We start from the raw sequence: 6,428 nt of genomic DNA, 5'->3' as shown, positions 1-6,428 counted from the left end.
CGTTGCTGGAGGAAAAGAGAAACGATAATCTCGCCACCTACCATGTGTGTACATACAATACTAGTTATGCAAGTGAGCTGCGATTACTTCTGTCTGCGATGTTACAAAAATCCAGGGTTTGGTAGTCTTGGAAGTAGGATTCATCCATAAATATGAATTGACTCAGTTAACAGTAAAGATCTACATCTGAGGGGAAGAAAAGGGCCCATGACTTAGTGCTGGCATTTAAAGGCAAGGTCTTGTGTGTGAAAGGTCTAACTGTGGGGAAAAAAAAAAAAAAGACCTGCTGAGCTCAGTTCAGGGCAAAATGAGGAAAATTTGCCATCTCTGCATCTGAGTTCATGCTTCACGCTGCAGTCATGGGGTTATCACTAGCAAAGAGAAGCTGGATTTTTCCCTGCCTTAGACCTGCTGTTATCATTCCCACTTGTCAAGCGAGTGCACGCTCCAGCTGCAGCAGATGATGAAGTCAGACTGGCAGCGAGCTATGCTCACACAATGGGAGCCTGAATGCCAGCACAAAAGACACAACAAAAAAAAGTCCAGCTTGAACTGTGGGGGAAAGAACTGCTGAATCAGTGGTTTAGATCTGACCAAGATGACTGTGAGGCCTAAAAACAGCTTTGGATTTCGTCCCGAGAACACCTGGCCCTTCTTTTGTAGACTGCTGTTATTGTGCAGACTGCTACCCAATACAAAGCTAGATCCCACAGCAACCAAGCTACAGGTTTTTATTAATGCTCCCTATGAGTACTTATTACTTCCCTTAAATAAAGAGGGCTTGCACGTGAAACTTCCCGATCTCCTGGAAATACTGTAAATTGAACACAAATGCCACATTTTGATACCGAGCTGTGGAGAACGCAGAGAATATTTATATCTCAGATACCTCGTCGTCCTGCAAGTCTTCCTCCAGCTGGAGAATGTCTTTCAGAGCGGCTGCAACCACCTTTTTCCTTTTGCGAATGAAATCTTGCTCTTGGGCACACAGGTCAAACCCCAGGCGTACGTCTAGGTCTTCCTGGCTGGAACAGAGGATCAGGTATCTCACATCATCTTTATAGTCTAATTCAGCATTTTAACCACTTCTATTTCATAAATAGACATGCCTTCAACATCAGGTCTATATAAAGCAAAGCAGGAAGGGATGAAATGTTTTAATTTCTTTGTGGAGAACAGCAGTACATCTGTCTTTGGACTGAGAGGGTTCCTTTTTTGACTCCTTGCCAAGGATGCCTGAAATTAAGTAAAGCTACAAGAAGCAGGATTCTTCCCTCTCAGACATAAAGCTGGAAGCCTGCAGAGGGCAATGTGTTCAAGGTGGCTTTTAAACACGCCTTCAGAAGTTTCATGAACTTCCACTGATACCTGCGAATCATGGAACTGAAGTTGTGGACCTTCACGTTCAAATGTTTTATTGTGTGTGGGTGTATGTAGTCATTTATGGATATTTCTAAGTGCTACACTTGCAGCTTGGAAGCTGCTGTGAAACTCTGCCTTAGGTGTGGTAAGGAAGTTTTTAAATCACAACTGTAAATTGTATATCCATCTCATAGCATATTTACTGAAAACAAATGGCACGATGGAAGATGCATCTGCTTTTGTAAGGGAAGAGAACTTCCTACATAATGTAACACATTCATCTTGTGAATTTTTCTAAGGCCTTAACCATAACTCAAAACACACAATGTGTTTCCTTGGTTTAAAAATAATCAGTGGTCCAACTGAGTTAATTTGCATTTATCTCTTTGAGTAGATGTTAGAAATTAAATGCAGGTGTATATATTTTTTTTTCCCCCCATATCCTAGGGGGAGCAGACACTCAGACTTTGGTCTTGTATAGGGTTTGCATGGCGAGGTTTTGGTGGCAAGGGCTACAGGCGTGACTTCTGTGAGAAGCTACTAGAAGCTTCCCCTGTGTCTGATAGAGCCAATGCCAGCCGACTCCAAGACGGACCCGATGGCAGCCAAGGCCGAGCCCATCAGTGACAGTGGTAATGTGTCTGGGATAACATATTTAAGAAGGAGGGGAAAAAATGTGCAAGGGAAATGGCAGCTGGAGAGAGGAGTGAGAATATGTGCTGACCCCCTGCACTGCTCAGGGTGTGGGAAAGGAAAGACGTAGAGAAACTGGGAGCAAAGCTGAGCCTGGGAAGAAAGAAGGGTTGGGGGAAGGTGTTTTAAGATTTAGTTTTTATTTCTCATTATCCTACTCTGATTTGATCAGTAATAAATTAAATTATTTTTTCCCCAAGTTGAGTCTGTTTTGCCTGTGATGGTAATTGGTGAGTGACCCATCCCTGTCCTTATCTTGACCCATGAGCCTTTCATTATATTTTTTTTCACCAGTTCTTTTGTCTAACCTCAGGAAACAGAAAAGTTTCTTCGAAGTAGTTTTGAAATGCTGCTTTTATTGAAAGTCTGCATTTGGCAATAATTTGTAAAGGTATCAAAGAATGTCTACAGTGGCCCTTAGCACATAACTTTGATTGCAGCAAAATATCAATAGAAAATTGTCATGTTCTTTATAAATTTTTTTCTTTACTCACTGTATCACCCCATTACATAAACTCACGGTCCCTGAAAATACTCTGTTCTGAGTCCATTGTATTTTATAGTCTGAAATGAGGATGAGCCAGCATTCAGGACATAGGCAGTAAGAAAGTGACTGGAACTTGCTTGGCAACTATCCAAATTCAAAGAATTGAGGGGAAAAACATGAAAGAAAGGTAAATAAGATACCTTACCATTTTTTCACCTTAAAGTGCAAATCAAATTTTCTGTGCTGAAAATCAGAAAGGTAAAATAATGAATATCGATATTTTGTTTAAAACAATCATTTTCCCCCACTCAGAATGAGGCATAACTCTTTCGGGTCATCATGACATCTACAAAGCTCTGAACCTCAGTAAACTGAGACTGGGAGATAGACTGTCCTTGCAATGTTTTGTTAGTACCCAGAGATGTGCACTGATTTAACAAGACTTTGTAATTGTCATCCATCGTCTGCATCTTCTCTTTCTCTTTGTGCACTCAGGTGTAGTTTGCTCTGGTGCTGCTTGGCTACACAAATAAATGGCAGAAGAGCTACAGTTCTACACCTCACCTGCCTGGAAGGGTCCACCATTAAACACTGGTCTTGAAACTAGAGTACACCACAACGTGAGATACACGGGGAAGCCGAAGAGGCTGAGCTCCCCGTAAGTATGGATGAGTGAGCTGTCCAGTTTGGCTCCCATGGCAGTGTGCTAGGCTGAAGCCTCACCCCTCTGTCGTGGTCACACTTAGTGACATCCAGCCTGGCTAAGGACAAGGACAATACAGGGAGCATGAGCAACAGCTTAGACATTTTTCTTCTTCCTCCTTCTCCCCTGGATTTGTCTTTTAATTTTGCTCCAAATAATTTACCTCATTATGCATTGTCCTAGATTCGAGGGAGGTTAGAACACAACCATCTCTATGTAAAGAGAGGTCTTTGGTTTCTGCTACTTTGGAACCAGCAACAATTTTTAAAAGCTTGCAAAGGATTCCCCACGGCCAGTGGACACTTACCTCGCCGACTACTGCCCGCTCACTGGGGAGTGACTTCAGAGGGACAGTCAGGGGGACACCTCTGCTCCTTCTTGCTCCACATGACACACAGGCACACTGAAAAGGAGCATGGGGTGCTTTTTGGTTAAGACAAAAGTGTTCTCCTCTTGCTGCCTAGTCACACATAAAGGTGAGGGCGTAGGACTCTCTGTGTTGTCTACCATGTTCTAGGGTAACGTACAAAGGTGGGAAGCCTCCTCTTCTTTGTGAGCGCAACATCCAGGGAGGGTTGCTTGTATTTGGCATAGTGGAAGAAAGTGGGATCTCGGAGAGGGGAACAGGAGTCACAGCCCAGTGAAACTCTCTGGGTTTCTTCAAAGGATCCTCTCACAGTAAATGTTACCTCATTCTCTAAAACAGTGAGATAAAATGCACAGACAAAGTTACTTCTACTTGCAAAAGAGAGACAAAGGGGAAAAAAAGTAAAAGGTATCTTTGACCAAACCCTTTCTCCTCTTCCTTTGTATTTGGAAAGCTGTCTCTGAAAGTGATCCAAGGCCCAGATATTAATGGTGGTTGTATCTTTATAATGGTCTGAACAAGAAGCCAGATGTGAGTGGCACTAAATTTTACACTGCTGCCTTTGTATTGCTGTTCCATCATTCCACATTAAATGCCAACAGGCATTGTATGAATTGTAAATCATCCTCATTCCAGGCCAAATAATGAGCAACAGACATTCTTGGTCCCCTAAAATGGGATCTGACTATGCAGCAGATGACCCTATTTGTACAAAGAGATAAACTAATCCTGCCGTTGTGTGTTACGCATGCTCTGAGATTGCCTACCAGATCCAGCCCCTCAGGGGATGTGGGCAGAGGAACTTCTAGGTTCTGGATCTTGATCAGGGTCAGGTGGGAACCAGCTGCTGAGTGGCTAACCCCTGCAAAACATGAGGTGTTTCTGTGCATATGCAGAATTCAAGCTGTCAGAGATCCTGAGGAAAGTTAAGGCCATGGACTATTGTGCCTAAGGAAGTAAGCTTCTTCAGCGTTTAGCAGCACTGCAGCAGAGGTTTTCAGGATCTTAGCTTGGGGTTTAGGTACCATCTGGTGTTGTTCCTACCCTGGCATAAGGCTCCCCGTGAAGTCAGAACCCTGAACACCTGCTGCAGAACAGGTGACGTTCCCTACTGTTTACAAATCGCCTTAGATGTGGTCAGTTAAAACCTTAGTATTTGTTGATGCAACCTCTAAGCATTGTTAGAGGGGGTAAAATCACTAACATTCAATTACAGACTTATTAAGTTTACCTGAAAAATTCTTCTTTTTCATCCTGCTGTCCAACTGAACTTCCAAGCAGGCTACTTCACGACACTAGAATAGACGTGATGGGGACAGAGAATTAGATTACTCATCCAGCCATCTAGCCACCAGAGCTGGCAGATATAGGAAGGGTCACTGTAGGAAGGGTCACTGCTTGAATGTGAGGACCAAGTGTGTTGAAAACTCCTGCCAGACCCAGTGAAAGTGAGAATTGACTTCATTGTTGAATGGGAAGATGGTGCTGTGCTAAACACCTTGTAATTTTCAGTGGATGCAGACAAAACAAAGGAAAACAAGCGTAGCCTGAAGGCTCCCCTAAGATCATGCTGACCTCCTCAAAGGGAAGATAAAGCTCCTAAGAGAAAAAGTATCACTAAAGAATGAAGACTTGCAGTGTTTCCCTCACTACCATTACAGTCAGCTAAGGTAAGGAATGATGTGAGAAAGAACACAAGAGAACAAAGCAAATAATATTTTACCACTATTGCCCCATTTGTGATGATGGTTTCAGGAGGACCCCGGCTAGAAAACAAGAACAAATAATATGTGTTTTATAAAAAATATAACCTGGATACTGTCCTGAACAGGACACGTTTGTCTCTCTTAAACATATTTTTTTTTTTTTTAATTTGCTCCTTTCTATTGTTTGTTCCCTTTTCACTAAGTGACATATAACAACCTAGCAGAAATTATTCAATTGCAATAAAGCCTCTGGAAAGCGCTTATAACAGCCTTAATAGCACAGGTATGTCACTAACTCAGTAGCAACATTCTCCTCAGCCGTGAGCTGCCCAAAGAATCCTCTCCAGAAAATAATGGGGTTTTACTCACATGCTCTCTAATACAAACTCAACTTCCAGCTCCTCCTTCCCCTAAAAAGAAAAAAAAAAAAGTAGTCTCAATTAGCATGTGCAGAGGTTTGCAAGTGACCTTCATTTTTGCAAGTGCAGTTTCCTTTATGCTTTAGTAAGTAACAAAATTCTGTTTAGTGCTTGCTATTGTTAGCATTAGAAGACAGAGGCAACTTTTTCTTCCCCCAAGTAAAAGAAGATCCCAGTTGTACTAACAGAACAAAGGGTGCTGGGTGCTTATGAGTCTCCCTAGGAAAACTTAATTTTTCACACTTTCTCCCCTGCCAGCTTCCATGTGCTGAACATGATATGCTAAGACTTAAGTGTTTAGAAAAATATTGTGTAAACAGGCCAATACCCTGTCCATGTGCTGGTTTTCTTTTTATAATCTTTGTGAGGATGAGGTGAATTCTGTCAGATTATTAAAGGTACAAAGCTTCTCTAAAACTGCATCTGCTCTGGGCCTCAGGAGTTTGGCCAGAATCTGTGCCAGAGGAAACCAACAGGAATTTGAGAAGGCTATTTTGTCAGTGGTGTGCATTTTCCAATATTTTAATAATTGTTTTTACATTTTTACCACCAAGCTGGTCCTGGTGGTAGAAGACAGAAGAGACAGCACACCTCTCTCTCGGAGAGGAGAGAATGGACTTTCAAGACATACTAAAGAACTAACAAGACATACAGAACATCTGACCAAGCTCTTACCTGTGGATTTAGTGGG

At 42.3% G+C, this 6,428-nt stretch overlaps 1 pseudogene; it reads right to left on the bottom strand.

Annotated features, from left to right (window-relative positions):
* Positions 1–6,428, bottom strand: part of LOC104507153 — a 38,055-nt pseudogene that overhangs the window by 12,009 nt on the left and 19,618 nt on the right.

Source organism: Eurypyga helias, unplaced genomic scaffold (genome assembly GCF_000690775.1).
Source record: "Eurypyga helias isolate BGI_N326 unplaced genomic scaffold, ASM69077v1 scaffold41173, whole genome shotgun sequence".
In the NCBI taxonomy this organism is placed as follows: Eukaryota; Metazoa; Chordata; class Aves; order Eurypygiformes; family Eurypygidae; genus Eurypyga; species Eurypyga helias.
The sequence above is the reverse complement of the archived record's forward strand: the minus strand, read 5'-3'. Positions and strand labels throughout refer to the sequence as shown.